The 17,319-nt window shown below is 43.6% G+C and overlaps 1 pseudogene; it reads left to right on the plus strand.

Moving 5' to 3' along the window:
• The first annotated feature begins 309 nt into the window (after positions 1-309).
• LOC124028245 lies at positions 310-9,372 on the plus strand (annotated as a pseudogene).
• Positions 9,373-17,319: the final 7,947 nt, after the last annotated feature.

Below are 17,319 nucleotides of genomic sequence, written 5' to 3' on the forward strand. Positions count from 1 at the left end.
TAATAATGTACTATTCCAGGAAACGCGTCATACTAAATGGCTCGTCGCTAGTTACTAATCACAAAGTCAAAAACACCGTCTATTTCTACAATATACCTTCTTAAAATATGTTTTAAACCTAGCCACACTGCTAACCGTATGCCTATCCTAACCTTGAATTAAGACCAAAAAAACACATTTATGTTGTCATGAATCTTTACGATATAGCCCATTTTTTGACTTTGTGACTGTGCTGTCTATTGGAAACCTCCTCAATGTCACACATGTTGTTGTGTAACGCTGGTTGACTTGTTGGTTTCAGTAGCTAAATCATATTAGCTAATCATGTATAAGTTAAACTGTATATTATCTAAGTCTGTCAGGGAGTGCCTGCCAACAGGTTGCTGGTTCCTTCAATGCAGGAGGCTCAATGTAAGTATCTCGTTTTTATACGAAATCCCATGCATGCAATTGACAGCTAGATAGATAACATTATTTTATGATGCTAGTTGTAGTCTAGTACTTTAAACTAGACAAAGACCTTTGCCGATTTAATTATACTGCCAGTTTGCTACATTTCATTCAACCTATCAGCTACCTTGTTATCTATCTATACCAAACAAAATTATAAACGCAACATGATTTTACTGAGTTACAGTTCATATAAGGAAAATAGTTAATTGGAACACATGAATTATTCCCTAATCTATGGATTACGGGGCAGGAGTGCAACCATTTATTCATTTTTAAATAAATTGGTTGTGCAGTGCAATCACGCTCCTGTGATGGCAATTAAACTGTCCTGTCCCATCTGGACAAGAGGACTATGCATGTAAGAATGCTGTTCTTTGACTATAGCTCAGCATTCAACACCCATAGTACCCTCCAAGCTAATCGTTAGGCTCCAGGCCCTGGGTCTCAACCCCACCCTGTGCAACTGGGGCCTGGACTTCCTGGCGGGCCACCCCCAGGTGGCGGAGTAGAAACTCCACCTTCACCCGCTGATCCTCAACACAGGGGCCCCACAAGGGTGGGTGCCAGCCCTCCACTCCCTGTCACTCAAGTGACAGTGGAGGAAGTGACTCCAACTCAAAAAAAAAGCTTCGTGATATATGCCACACTCGTCAGGGTGGATTATCTTGCAAAGAAGAAATGCTTACTAACAGGGATGTAAAAATAAACACAGTTTTCTGGGATTGTTTATTTCCAGCTCTCATGAAACTACACCTTCACATGTGGTGTTTCTATTCCTGTCTACTAGATGACCTGGGTGAGTTACTGGACTGTCTCAACATGAACTGCTGATTTATCAACACTCTGTTAGCCACAGCTGTGAACCAGCGGCCCGCCAGGAGAGCAAAAAAATGCAGGGGATTGGCTTATTCTCTGTTATAGTTGGGAACCAGCGGTCTGCAGTGTGCTGATTGGTTTATTCCTTCTGTTATAGTTGTGGAACCAGCGTCTGCAGAGAGGCAGTGTGCTGATTGGTTTATTCTCTGTTATAGTTGTGGAACCAGCGGTCTGCAGAGAGCAGTGTGCTGATTGGTTTATTCTCTGTTATAGGTGTGGAACCAGCGGTCTGCAGAGAGCAGTGCTGATTGGTTTATTCTCTGTTATAGTTGTGGAACCAGCGGTCTGCAGAGAGCAGTGTCCTCCAGTGCTGTCACGCTGGTAAGAGGATGTCAGTGTCTCAGCCACACCTGGGAAAATACCCAAAGACTTCAGGTAACACTAGCTCTGACTAGGTGGCATTCTGCCTTCTCTCTACAGCTCTCAGCCATTCTGCCTTCTCCCTACAGCTCTCAGCCATTCTGCCTCTCCTTACAGCTCTCAGCCATTCTGCCTTCCTCTACAGCTCTCAGCCATTCTGCCTACAGCTCTCAGCCATTCTGCCTTCTCCTTACAGCTCTCAGCCATTCTGCCTTCTCTCTACAGCCTCAGCCATTCTGCCTTCTGCCTACAGCTCTCAGCCATTCTGCCTTCTGCCTACAGCTAGCCATTCTGCCTTCTGCCTACAGCTCAGCCATTCTGCCTTCTCCCTACAGCTCTCAGCCATTCTGCCTTCTTCCCTACAGCTCAGCCATTCTGCCTCTCCTTACAGCTCTCAGCCATTCTGCCTTCCTCCTTACAGCCCCTCAGCCATTCTGCCTCTCCTCTACAGCCTCAGCCATTCTGCCTACAGCTCCTCAGCCATTCTGCCTTCTCCCTACAGCCTCAGCCATTCTGCCTTCTCCCTACAGCTCTCAGCCATTCTGCCTACAGCTCTCAGCCGCTCTGCCTACAGCCTCAGCCGTTTCTGCCTACAGTTCTCAGCCATCGCTCACAACAGGCTCATGTGAGCTACAATCCCAACTCTGTGTCATCAGCGAGAAACAATCCTTCAAAATAAAAGTCCATTTTGCCCAGATCCATCCAGCAAAACTATAATTCAGCTCCACTTCCTGAGTTTCGGTGACACAGTGTGTACAGAGCATTCTAGATAGCTAATTAACATTGCCTTCTCCCTACAGCTCTCAATCATTCTGCCTTCTCCTACAGCTGGGCCATCTACGATGTAAGACTCTCCTACCAACTGGACATTAAACAAACTGGGCCATCTACGATTACTTTATCCTATCCTAGGTATTCCTTAAAGAGGTGGGGTTTCAGGTGTCTCCGGAAGGTGGTGATTGACTCCGCTGTCCTGGCGTCGTGAGGGAGTTTGTTCCACCATTGGGGGGCCAGAGCAGCGAACAGTTTTGACTGGGCTGAGCGGGAACTGTACTTCTCAGTGGTAGGGAGGCGAGCAGGCCAGAGGTGGATGAACGCAGTGCCCTTGTTTGGGTGTAGGGCCTGATCAGAGCCTGGAGGTACTGAGGTGCCGTTCCCCTCACAGCTCCGTAGGCAAGCACCATGGTCTTGTAGCGGATGCGAACTTCAACTGGAAGCCAGTCGAGAGAGAGCGGAGGAGCGGGGGTGACGGGAGAGAACTTGGAAAGGTTGAACACCAGACGGACTGCGGAGTTCTGGATGAGTTGTAGGGGTTTAATGGCACAGGCAGGAGCCCAGCCAACAGCGAGTTGCAGTAATCCAGACGGGAGATGACAAGTGCCTGGATTAGACCTGCGCCGCTTCCTGTGTGAGGCAGGGTCGTACTCTGCGGATGTTGTAGAGCATGAACCTACAGGAACGGGCCACCACCTTGATGTTAGTTGAGAACGACAGGGTGTTGTCCAGGATCACGCCAAGGTTCTTAGCGCTCTGGGAGGAGGACACAATGGAGTTGTCAACCGTGATGGCGAGATCATGGAACGGGCAGTCCTTCCCCGGGAGGAAGAGCAGCTCCGTCTTACCGAGGTTCAGCTGAGGTGGTGATCCGTCATCCACACTGATATGTCTGCCAGACATGCAGAGATGCGATTCACCACCTGGTCATCAGAAGGGGGAAAGGAGAAGATTAATTGTGTGTCGTCTGCATAGCAATGATAGGAGAGACCATGTGAGGTTATGACAGAGCCAAGTGACTTGGTGTATAGCGAGAATAGGAGAGGGCCTCAGAACAGAGCCCTGGGGGACACCAGTGGTGAGAGCGCGTGGTGAGGAGACAGATTCTCGCCACCCCACCTGGTAGGAGCGACCTGTCAGGTAGGACGCAATCCAAGCGTGGGCCGCGCCGGAGATGCCAAACTCGGAGAGGAGGATCTGATGGTTCACAGTATCGAAGGCAGCCGATAGGTCTAGAAGGATGAGAGCAGAGGAGAGAGAGTTAGCTTTAGCGGTGCGGAGCGCCTCCGTGATACAGAGAAGAGCAGTCTCAGTTGAATGACTAGTCTTGAAACCTAACTGATTTGGATCAAAAAGGTCATTCTGAGAGAGATAGCGGGAGAGCTGGCCAAGGACGGCACGTTCAAGAGTTTGAGAGAAAAGAAAGAAGGGATACTGGTCTGTAGTTGTTGACATCGGAGGGATCGAGTGTAGGTTTTTCAGAAGGGGGTGCAACTCTCGCTCTCTTGAAGACTGAAGGACGTAGCCAGCGGTCAGGGATGAGTTGATGAGCGAGGTGAGGTAAGGGAGAAGGTCTCCCGGAAATGGTCTGGAGAAGAGAGGAGGGGATAGGGTCAAGCGGGCAGGTTGTTGGGCGGCCGGCCGTCACAAGACGCGAGATTTCATCTGAGAGAGAGGGAGAAAGAGGTCAGAGCACAGGGTAGGGCAGTGTGAGAGGGTTAGAGGCAGATGCTTGGTATTTAGAGTGGTAGAAAGTGGCTTTAGCAGCAGAGACAGAGGAGGAAAATGTAGAGAGGAGGGAGTGAAAGGATGCCAGGTCCGCAGGGGAGGCGAAGTTTTCCTCCATTTCCGCTCGGCTGCCCGGAGCCCTGTTCTGTGAGCTCGCAATGAGTCGTCGAGCCACGGAGCGGGAGGGGAGGATCGAGCCGGCCTGGAGGATAGGGGACATAGAGATTCAAAGGATGCAGAAAGGGAGGAGAGGAGGGTTGAGGAGGCAGAATCAGGAGATAGGTTGGAGAAGGTTTGAGCAGAGGGAAGAGATGATAGGATGGAAGAGGAGAGAGTAGCGGGGGAGAGAGAGCGGAGGTTGGGACGGCGCGATACCATCCGAGTAGGGGCAGTGTGGGAAGTGTTGGATGAGAGCGAGAGGGAAAAGGATACATGGTAGTGGTCGGAGACTTGGAGGGGAGTTGCAATGAGGTTAGTGGAAGAACAGCATCTAGTAAAGATGAGGTCGAGCGTATTGCCTGCCTTGTGAGTAGGGGGGGAAGGTGAGAGGGTGAGGTCAAAAGAGGAGAGGAGTGGAAAGAAGGAGGCAGAGAGGAATGAGTCAAAGGTAGACGTGGGGAGGTTAAAGTCGCCCAGAACTGTGAGAGGTGAGCCGTCCTCAGGAAAGGAGCTTATCAAGGCATCAAGCTCATTGATGAACTCTCCGAGGAACCTGGAGGGCGATAAATGATAAGGATGTTAAGCTTGAAAGGGCTGGTAACTGTGACAGCATGGAATTCAACGGAGGCGATAGACAGATGGGTAAGGGGGAGAGAGAATGACCACTTGGGAGAGATGAGGATCCCGGGTGCCACCACCCCGCTGACCAGAAGCTCTCGGGGTGTGCGAGAACACGTGGGCGGACGAAGAGAGAGCAGTGGGAGTAGCAGTGTTATCTGTGGTGATCCATGTTTCCGTCAGTGCCAAGAAGTTGAGGGACTGGAGGGAGGCATAGGCTGAGATGAACTCTGCCTTGTTGGCCGCAGATCGGCAGTTCCAGAGGCTACCGGAGACCTGAACTCCACGTGGGTCGTGCGCGCTGGGACCACCAGATTAGGTGGCCGCGGCCACGCGGTGTGGAGCGTTGTATGGTCTGTGCAGAGAGGAGAGAACAGGGATAGACAGACACATAGTTGACAGGCTACAGAAGAGGCTACGCTAATGCAAAGGAGATTGAATGACAAGTGGACTACACGTCTCGAATGTTCAGAAAGTTAAGCTTACGTAGCAAGAATCTTATTGACTAAAATGATTAAAATGATACAGTACTGCTGAAGTAGGCTAGCTGGCAGTGGCTGCGTTGTTGACACTACACTAATCAAGTCGTCGTTCCGTAGAGTGTAATAGTTTCTACAGTGCTGCTATTCGGGGCTAGCTGGCTAGCTAGCAGTGTTGATTACGTTGCGTTAAAAGAACGACAATAGCTGGCTAGCTAACCTAGAAAATCGCTCTAGACTACACAATTATCTTTGATACAAAGATTTGCTATGTAGCTAGCTATGTAGCTAGCTACGATCAAACAAATCAAACCGTTGTACTGTAATGAAATGAAATGAAAATGTGATACTACATGTGGAGCGAAGCGGAATGCGACCGGGTTGTTGAGTTCTATTCAGAAGACGTTGGCTAGCTGTTGGCTAGCTAGCAGTGTCTCCTACGTTAAGGACGACAAATAGCTGGCTAGCTAACCTCGGTAAATTAGGATAATCACTCTAAGACTACACACTCTAAACTACACAATTATCTTGGATATGAAGACAGCAAAGACAACTATGTAGCTAGCTAACACTACACGAATCAAGTCGTTCAGTTGAGTGTAATAGTTTCTACAGTGCTGCTATTCGATAGACGTTTGCTAGCTGGCTAGCTGCTGGGCAGATGTAGACTACGTTAGAACGATGAATTACGATAATTACGCAATTATCTTTGATACAAAGACGGCTATGTAGCTAGCTAAGAAGAAATTGCTAAGATTTAGACAAATCAAACCGTTGTACTATAATGAAATGTGATGAAAAGTTATACTACCTGCGGACCGAAATGCGGATGCGACTGCTCGCTCCAACCCGAAAGTTGGGGACATTAAACAAACTGGGCCATCTACGATGTAAGACTCTCCTACCAACGGGACATTAAACAAACTGGGCCATCTACGATGTAAGACTCTCCTACCAACGGGACATTAAACAAACTGGGCCATCTACGATTTTAAAGACTCCTACCAACGGGACATTAACTAGTAATATCTTATGTTTCACCGAGACGTGTCTACAACAGTCTTTGCTCAATATTGTCACGTTTCCAACAGTTTTCCCATGTTTCTTCCTCCTCTCTAAGTCACCTCCCCCCGATGCCTGGCCAGGACAGTGTGCTGAGATGGGCTGGGAAGAAGTACGAGGAGTTGCACATATCAAAGCCACATATAACAATAGCACATATCAAAGCCACATATAACAAGTAAGCTGACAGACAGTGATGTGAATAACTGATATATTAATGTCCCCTCCAGTACACATGTCCAGGTGGTCTCCTCCAGATGTCCAAATATATATATTAATGTCTCCTCCAGTACACATGTCCAGGTGATATATATATATATTAATGTCTCCCTCCAGTACACATGTCCAGGTGATATATTAATGTCTCCCCCTCCAGTGAACACATGTCCAGGTGATATATATAGTCCAGGTGATATATATATTAATGTCCCAGGTGATATATATATATTAATGTCTCCAGTACACATGTCCAGGTGATATATATATATTAATGTCTCCCTCCAGACTGTGAGGGCCAGTTTGTGGTCAGAACATCGTGTGGAACCGAGGGGTTCAAGAACATCAAGAAGTCCACTCCCATCGCTGCTCAGACAGCAGGCATCTCAGCTGCAGCGGTAAGATGAGACCACATGGAAAATATAGATCATGTAAACGTATGGTTAATAGTTGTAGTCTGGCTGCTACAGACAAGAACACAGAGACATCTTATCTCCACTAGATGGCACTAGAGCCTAAAACAAACTGGCAAAAAGGTGACTTTGTGTTTCCTGATGAATGGTCTTGTATTCTTCTCCTCCTGGGCAGAAGGCCACAGCGGTGGGGGTGACGTTTGTTCGCGTGTTGGTGAAAGGTCTGGGTCCTGGACGCTTGGTGAGAACCTTCTGATGAAATGCAGAATTCATACCGTAGAGATAGTGTTCACATGATGCATCTCCCCACTCTGAGGTTACCCCAGCAGTTTGCCAGCAGCAGACCACCCTGTATCCCAGCAGTTTACCAGCAGCAGACCACCCTGTATCCCACTGTGTTAACCAGCAGCAGACCACCCTGTATCCCACTGTCACCTGTTAACCAGCAGCAGACCACCCTGTATCCCACTATGTTAACCAGCAGCAGACCACCCTGTATCCCACTATGTTAACAGACCACCCTGTATCCCACTATGTTAACCAGCAGCAGACCACCCTGCATCCCACTGTGTTAACCCAGCAGACCACCCTGTATCCCACTGCTGGTTAACCAGCAGCAGACCACCCTGTATCCCACTATGTTAACCAGCAGCAGACCACCCCATCCCACTGTGTTAACCAGCAGCAGACCACCCTGTATCCCACTGTGTTAACCAGCAGCAGACCACCCTGCATCCCACTGCTGTTAACCAGCAGCAGACCACCCTGTATCCCACTGTGTTAACCAGCAGCAGACCACCCTGTATCCCACTGTGTTAACCAGCAGCAGACCACCCTGTATCCCACTGTGTTAACCAGCAGCAGACCACCCTGTATCCCACTGTGTTAACCAGCAGCAGACCATCCCACTGTAACCAGCAGCAGACCACCCTGTATCCCACTATGTTAACCAGCAGCAGACCACCCTGTATCCCACTGTTAACCAGCAGCAGACCACCCTGTATCCCACTGTGTTAACCAGCAGCAGACCACCCTGCATCCCACTATGTTAACCAGCAGCAGACCACCCTGTATCCCACTGTGTTAACCAGCAGCAGACCACCCTGTATCCCACTGTGTTAACCAGCAGCAGACCACCCTGTATCCCACTGTGTTAACCAGCAGCAGACCACCCTGCATCCCACTTAACCAGCAGCAGACCACCCTTATCCCACTGTGTTAACCAGCAGCAGACCACCCTGCATCCCACTGTGTTAACCAGCAGCAGACCACCCTGCATCCCACTGTGTTAACCAGCAGCAGACCACATCCCCTGTTAACCAGCAGCAGACCTATGTTAACCAGCAGCAGACCACCCTGCATCCCACTATGTTAACCAGCAGCAGACCACCCTGCATCCCACTATGTTAACCAGCAGCAGACCACCCTGCATCCCACTATGTTAACCAGCAGCAGACCACCCTGCATCCCACTGCTGGCTTTAACCAGCAGCATACCACCCTGTATCCCACTATGTTAACCAGCATACCACCCTGCATCCCACTGCTGGCTTGTTTCTGAAGCTAAGCAGGGTTGGTCCTGGTCAGTCCTGGATGGGAGACCAGATGCTGCTGGAAGTGGTGTTGGAGGGCCAGTAGGAGTCACTTTTTCCTCTGGTCTAAAACAATTTCCCAATACCCCAGGTCATTGCTTTAAATTTGAATGTGTTCTCAGTCAATTTACCTGGTTAATTAAACATCTGGTTTTGAATGTCAGAATCTTGTAGAGATGAGGAAAAGACGTTTTGACTCGGTTCTGATGCATTTCTCTCTTGTGTGCAGTCTGCCATCAAGGGTCTGACCATGGGAGGATTGGAGGTTGTGTCCATCACAGACAACACCCCCGTACCACACAATGGTTGTCGCCCTCGCAAGGCTAGAAGAATATGAACAGGACCGTACCATCATGGACTGTAGGGGTCCAGCAATCTGTCTTGTAACATGGTTAATGTTGTTGTTGTATGAAGACAATTTTTTTTACTGGTATTTAAAATACTTGTACATGCAGAAATGTTTAAAACATTTAGGGCCTGTTTCCCAGACACAGATTCATCCCTGGACTGAAAAACAAGTTCAATGTTCAATCTGCAGTCCAGGACTTAATCTGGGGAACTGGCCCTGAATGAATGTACCAGCACAGCTAGTAACAGATAGAAAATGATTCATCGATGTTTATTAAATCCATATACACCCAAACCCCTGTACAACATGTGTTATAAATACAAGGCTTCCTGCAGGAGAGAACCTGGTCAGATCAGTCCAGCAGGAGAGAACCTGGTCAGATCAGTCCATCGGGAGAGAACCTGGTCAGATCAGTCCACCAGGAGAGAACCTGGTCAGATCAGTCCAGCGGGAGAGAACCTGGTCAGATCAGTCCAGCAGGAGAGAACCTGGTCAGATCAGTCCATCGAGAGAGAACCTGGTCGGATCAGTCCACCAGGAGAGAACCTGGTCAGATCAGTCCATCGGGAGAGAACCTGGTCAGATTAGTCCACCAGGAGAGAACCTGGTCAGATTAGTCCACCGGGAGAGAACCTGGTCGGATCAGTCCAGCAGGAGAGAACCTGGTCAGATTAGTCCATCGGGAGAGAACCTGGTCAGATCAGTCCAGCAGGAGAGAACCTGGTCAGATCAGTCCATCGGGAGAGAACCTGGTCAGATCAGTCCATCGGGAGAGAACCTGGTCGGATCAGTCCACCAGGAGAGAACCTGGTCAGATCAGTCCACCAGGAGAGAACCTGGTCAGATCAATCCACCAGGAGAGAACCTGGTCAGATTAGTCCATCGGGAGAGAACCTGGTCAGATCAGTCCATCGGGAGAGAACCTGGTCAGATCAGTCCATCGGGAGAGAACCTGGTCAGATCAGTCCATCGGGAGAGAACCTGGTCAGATCAGTCCAGCAGGAGAGAACCTGGTCAGATCAGTCCAGCTGGTTTGTCACGATAACTAACATGAGGTGAACAACCAAAACATGCAGTTTTACAGAAACTCTGTTCATCAACTAGTCAACCTGGTTCCATCAAGGTGTACTGATATGAGGGGTTAAACGTTATAGACCATGCTGACTTCCTGGTTCCATCAAGGTGTACTGATATGAGGGGTTAAACATTACTAACCTGGTTCAATCAAGGTGTACTCGGGATAGGAGGGGTTAAACGTTATAGACCATGGTTCCATCAAGACTTCCTGGTTCGGATCAAGTACTGATAGGAGGGGTTAAACATTACTAACCTGGTTCAATCAAGGTGTACTGATAGGAGGGGTTAAACGTTATAGACCATGCTGACTTCCTGGTTCCATCAAGGTGTACTGATAGAGGGTTAAACATTACTAACCTGGTTCAATCAAGGTGTACTGATAGGAGGGGTTAAACGTTATAGACCATGCTGACTTCCTGGTTCCATCAAGGTGTACTGATAGGAGGGGTTAAACATTACTAACCTGGTTCAATCAAGGTGTACTGATAGGAGGGGTTAAACGTTATAGACCATGCTGACTTCCTGGTTCCATCAAGGTGTACTGATAGGAGGGGTTAAACATTACAGACCATGCTGACTTCTATCAAGGTGTACTGATAGGAGGGGTTAAACATTACTAACCTGGTTCCATCAAGGTGTACTGATAGGAGGGGTTAAACATTACAGACCATGCTGACTTCTATCAAGGTGTACTGATAGGAGGGGTTAAACGTTATAGACCATGCTGACTTCCTGGTTCCATCAATGTGTTCTGATAGGAGGGGTTAAACGTTATAGACCATGCTGACTTCCTGGTTCCATCAAGGTGTACTGATATGAGGGGTTTCCATCAAGGTGTACTGATATGAGGGGTTTCCATCAAGGTGTACTGATATGAGGGGTTTCCATCAAGGTGTACTGATATGAGGGGTTAAACAGAACATCTCTGCTACTGTAGCCTAGTGTCTGTACAGTAGGTAACATCTCTGCTACTGTAGTCTAGTGTCTGTACAGTAGGTAACATCTCTGCTACTGTAGTCTAGTGTCTGTACAGTAGGTAACATCTCTGCTACTGTAGTCTAGTGTCTGTACAGTAGGTAACATCTCTGCTACTGTAGCCTAGTGTCTGTACAGTAGGTAACATCTCTGCTACTGATAGTGTCTGAGTAGGTAACATCTCTGCTACTGTAGCCTAGTGTCTGTACAGTAGGTAACATCTCTGCTACTATAGCCTAGTGTCTGTACAAGGTAACATTCTGCTACTGTAGCCTAGTGTCTGGTAGTTAACATCTCTGCTACTGTAGTCTAGTGTCTGTACAGTAGGTAACATCAAGGTGCTACTGTAGCCTAGTGTCTGAACAGTAGGTAACATCTCTGCTACTGTAACCTAGTGTCTGTACAGTAGGTAACATCTCTGCTACTGTAGCCTAGTGTCTGTAGTAGGTAACATCTCTGCTACATAGGGGTTAACATCTCTGTACTGTAGACCATGCTGACTTCTGTTTAGCCAGTGTGTCTGTACAGTAGGTAACATCTCTGCTACTGTAGCCTAGTGTCTGTACAGAAGGTAACATCTCTGCTACTGTAGCCTAGTGTCTGTACAGAAGGTAACATCTCTGCTACTGTAGTCTAGTGTCTGTACAGTAGGTAACATCTCTGCTACTGTAGCCTAGTGTCTGTACAGAAGGTAACATCTCTGCTACTGTAGTCTAGTGTCTGTACAGTAGGTAACATCTCTGCTACTGTAGTCTAGTGTCTGTACAGTAGGTAACATCTCTGCTACTGTAGCCTAGTGTCTGTACAGTAGGTAACATCTCTGCTACTGTAGTCTAGTGTCTGTACAGAAGGTAACATCTCTGCTACTGTAGTCTAGTGTCTGTACAGAAGGTAACATCTCTGCTACTGTAGTCCTGTACAGAAGTGTCTGTACAGTAGGTAACATCTCTGCTACTGTAGCCTAGTGTCTGTACAGTAGGTAACATCTCTGCTACTGTAGTCTAGTGTCTGTACAGTAGGTAACATCTCTGCTACTGTAGTCTAGTGTCTGTACAGTAGGTAACATCTCTGCTACTGTAGTCTAGTGTCTGTACAGTAGGTAACATCTCTGCTACTGTAGTCTAGTGTCTGTACAGTAGGTAACATCTCTGCTACTGTAGCCTAGTGTCTGTACAGTAGGTAACAGAACATAGTGATTATAGTGGGGCTGATATTATATTCAACATAGTGATTATAGTGGGGGCTGATATTATATTCAACATAGTGATTATAGTGGGGCTGATATTATATTCAACATAGTGATTATAGTGGATAGTGGGGGCTGATATTATATTCAACATAGTGATTATAGTGGGGGGCTGATATTATATTCAACATAGTGATTATAGTGGATAGTGGGGGCTGATATTATATTCAACATAGTGATTATAGTGGGGCTGATATTATATTCAACATAGTGATTATAGTGGATAGTGGGGGGATATTATATTCAACATAGTGATTATAGTGGGGGCTGATATTATATTCAACATAGTGATTATAGTGGATAGTGGGGGCTGATATTATATTCAACATAGTGATTATAGTGGATAGTGGGGGCTGATATTATATTCAACATAGTGATTATAGTGGGGGCTGATATTATATTCAACATAGTGATTATAGTGGGGGCTGATATTATATTCAACATATAGTTATAGTGGGGGCTGATATTATATTCAACATAGTGATTATAGTGGGGCTGATATTATATTCAACATAGTGATTATAGTGGGGGCTGATATTATATTCAACATAGTGATTATAGTGGATAGTGGGGGCTGATATTATATTCAACATAGTGATTATAGTGTGATAGTTATTATATTCAACATAGTGATAGTGGGGGGCTGATATTATATTTAACATAGTGATTATAGTGGATAGTGGGGGCTGATATTATATTTAACATAGTGATTATAGTGGATAGTGGGGCTGATATTATATTCAACATAGTGATTATAGTGGGGGCTGATATTATATTCAACATGAGTTATAGTATAGTGGGGGCTGATATTATATTCAACATAGTGATTATATAGATTATAGTGGGGGCTGATATTATATTCAACATAGTGATTATAGTGAGGGCTGATATTATATTCAACATAGTGATTATAGTGGATAGTGATATTATATTCAACATAGGGCTGATATTATATTCAACATAGTGATTATAGTAGGGGGCTGATATTATATTCAACATAGTGATATTATTATAGTGGATAGTGGGGGCTGATATTATATTCAACATAGTGATTATAGTGGGGGCTGATATTATATTCAACATAGTGATTATAGTGGATAGTGGGGGCTGATATTATATTCAACATAGTGATTATAGTGGATAGTGGGGGCTGATATTATATTCAACATAGTGATTATAGTGGGGGCTGATATTATATTCAACATAGTGATTATAGTGGGGGCTGATATTATATTCAACATAGTGATTATAGTGGGGGCTGATATTATATTCAACATAGTGATTATAGTGGGGCTGATATTATATTCAACATAGTGATTATAGTGGGGGCTGATATTATATTCAACATAGTGATTATAGTGGGGGCTGATATTATATTCAACATAGTGATTATAGTGGGGGCTGATATTATATTCAACATAGTGATTATAGTGGTGGGGGCTGATATTATATTCAACATAGTGATTATAGTGATAGTGGGGGCTGATATTATATTCAACATAGTGATTATAGTGGATAGTGGGGGCTGATATTATATTCAACATAGTGATTATAGTGGATAGTGGGGCTGATATTATATTCAACATAGTGATTATAGTGGGGGCTGATATTATATTCAACATAGTGATTATAGTGGGGGCTGATATTATATCAACATAGTGATTATAGTGGGGGCTGATATTATATTCAACATAGTGATTATAGTGGATAGTGGGCTGATATTATATTCAACATAGTGATTATAGTGGATAGTGGGGGCTGATATTATATTCAACATAGTGATTATAGTGGGGGCTGATATTATATTCAACATAGTGATTATAGTGGGGGCTGATATTATATTCAACATAGTGATTATAGTGGGGGCTGATATTATATTCAACATAGTGATTATAGATATGATAGTGGGGCTGATATTATATTTAACATAGTGATTATAGTGGATAGTGGGGGCTGATATTATATTCAAGTGGGGCTGATATTATATTGATTATAGTGGATAGGGCTGATATTATATTCAACATAGTGATTATAGTGGGGGCTGATATTATATTCAACATAGTGATTATAGTGGGGCTGATATTATATTCAACATAGTGATTATAGTGGGGGCTGATATTATATTCAACATAGTGATTATAGTGGGGGCTGATTATTATATTTAACATAGTGATTATAGTAGTGGGGGCTGATATTATATTCAACATAGTGATTATAGTGGGGGCTGATATTATATTCAACATAGTGATTATAGTGGGGGCTGATATTATATTCAACATAGTGATTATAGTGGTGGGGGCTGATATTATATTCAACATAGTGATTATAGTGGATAGTGGGGGCTGATATTATATTCAACATAGTGATTATAGTGATATTATATTATTATATTCATTCAACATAGTGATTATAGTGGGGGCTGATATTATATTCAACATAGTGATTATAGTGGGGGCTGATATTATATTCAACATAGTGATTATAGTGATATTATATTTATAGATTATAGTGGGGGCTGATATTATATTCAACATAGTGATTATAGTGGGGGCTGATATTATATTCAACATAGTGATTATAGTGGATAGTGGGGGCTGATATTATATTCAACATAGTGATTATAGTGGGGGCTGATATTATATTTAACATAGTGATTATAGTAGTGATTATAGTGGGGGCTGATATTATATTCAACATAGTGATTATAGTGGGGGCTGATATTATATTCAACATAGTGATTATAGTGGGGGCTGATATTATATTCAATTATATATAGTGATTATAGTGGGGGCTGATATTATATTTAACATAGTGATTATAGTGGATAGTGGGGGCTGATATTATATTCAACATAGTGATTATTATAGTGGGGGCTGATATTATATTCAACATAGTGATTATAGTGGATAGTGGGGGCTGATATTATATTCAACATAGTGATTATAGTGGGGGCTGATATTATATTTTCAACATAGTGATTATAGTGGGGCTGATATTATATTCAACATAGTGATTATAGTGGGGGCTGATATTATATTCAACATAGTGATTATAGTGGGGGCTGATATTATATTCAACATAGTGATTATAGTGGATAGTGGGGGCTGATATTATATTCAACATAGTGATTATAGTGGATAGTGGGGCTGATATTATATTCAACATAGTGATTATAGTGGATAGTGGGGGCTGATATTATATTCAACATAGTGATTATAGTGGATAGTGGGGGCTGATATTATATTCAACATAGTGATTATAGTGGATAGTGGGGGCTGATATTATATTCAACATAGTGATTATAGTGGATAGTGGGGGCTGATATTATATTCAACATAGTGATTATAGTGGGGGCTGATATTATATTCAACATAGTGATTATAGTGAGTGGGGGCTGATATTATATTCAACATAGTGATTATAGTGGATAGTGGGGGCTGATATTATATTCAACATAGTGATTATAGTGGGGGCTGATATTATATTCAACATAGTGATTATAGTGGGGGCTGATATTATATTCAACATAGTGATTATAGTGGATAGGGGGCTGATATTATATTCAACATAGTGATTATAGTGGATAGTGGGGGCTGATATTTATTCAACATAGTGATTATAGTAGTGATTATAGATAGTGGGGGCTGATATTATATTTAACATAGTGATTATAGTATAGTAGAGGCTGATATTTATTCAACATAAAGGATTATAGTGGGGGCTGATATTATATTCAACATAGTGATTATAGTAGGGCTGATATTATATTTAACATAGTGATTATTATAGTGGGGCTGATATTATATTCAACATAGTGATTATAGTGGATAGTGGGGGCTGATATTATATTCAACATAGTGATATTATATTATAGTAGATAGTGGGGGCTGATATTATATTCAACATAGTGATTATAGTGGGGGCTGATAGATTATAGTGGGGGCTGATATTATATTCAACATAGTGATTATAGTGGGGGGGCTGATATTATATTCAACATAGTGAGCTGATATTATATTCAACATAGATTATGATTATAGTAGTGGAGTGGGGCTGATATTATATTCAACATAGATTATATGGATAGTCTGATATTATATTCAACATAGTGATTATAGGGGGCTGATATTATATTCAACATAGTGATTATAGTAGATAGATTATAGTGGGGGCTGATATTATATTCAACATAGTGTATTATAGATTATAGTGGGATAGTGGGGGCTGATATTATATTCAACATAGTGATTATAGTGGATAGTGGGGCTGATATTATATTCAACATAGTGATTATAGATATTATATTTAACATAGTAGGGCTGATATTATATTCAACATAGTGATTATAGTAGATAGTGGGGGCTGATATTATATTCAACATAGTGATTATAGTAGTGATAGTGGATAGTGGGGCTGATATTATATTCAACATAGTGATTATAGTGATATTATATTCAACATAGGGAGCTGATATTATATTCAACATAGTGATTATAGTGGGGGCTGATATTATATTATAGTGATTATATGGATAGTAGGGATAGTGGGGGCTGATATTATATTCAACATAGTGATTATAGTGGATAGTGGGGCTGCATAGTGATTATAGTGGATAGTGGGGGCTGATATTATATTCAACATAGTGATTATAGTGGGGGCTGATATTATATTCAACATAGTGATTATAGTGGATAGTGGGGGCTGATATTATATTCAACATAGTGATTATAGTGGATAGTAGGGCTGATATTATATTCAACATAGTGATTATAGTGGATAGTAGAGCTGATATTATATTCAACATAGTGATTATAGTGGGGCTGATATTATATTCAACATAGTGATTATAGTGGATAGTGGGGCTGATATTATATTCAACATAGTGATTATAGTGGATAGTAGGGCTGATATTATATTCAAACATAGCGATTATAGTGGATAGT

Source organism: Oncorhynchus gorbuscha, unplaced genomic scaffold (genome assembly GCF_021184085.1).
Source record: "Oncorhynchus gorbuscha isolate QuinsamMale2020 ecotype Even-year unplaced genomic scaffold, OgorEven_v1.0 Un_scaffold_3899, whole genome shotgun sequence".
In the NCBI taxonomy this organism is placed as follows: domain Eukaryota; kingdom Metazoa; phylum Chordata; class Actinopteri; order Salmoniformes; family Salmonidae; genus Oncorhynchus; species Oncorhynchus gorbuscha.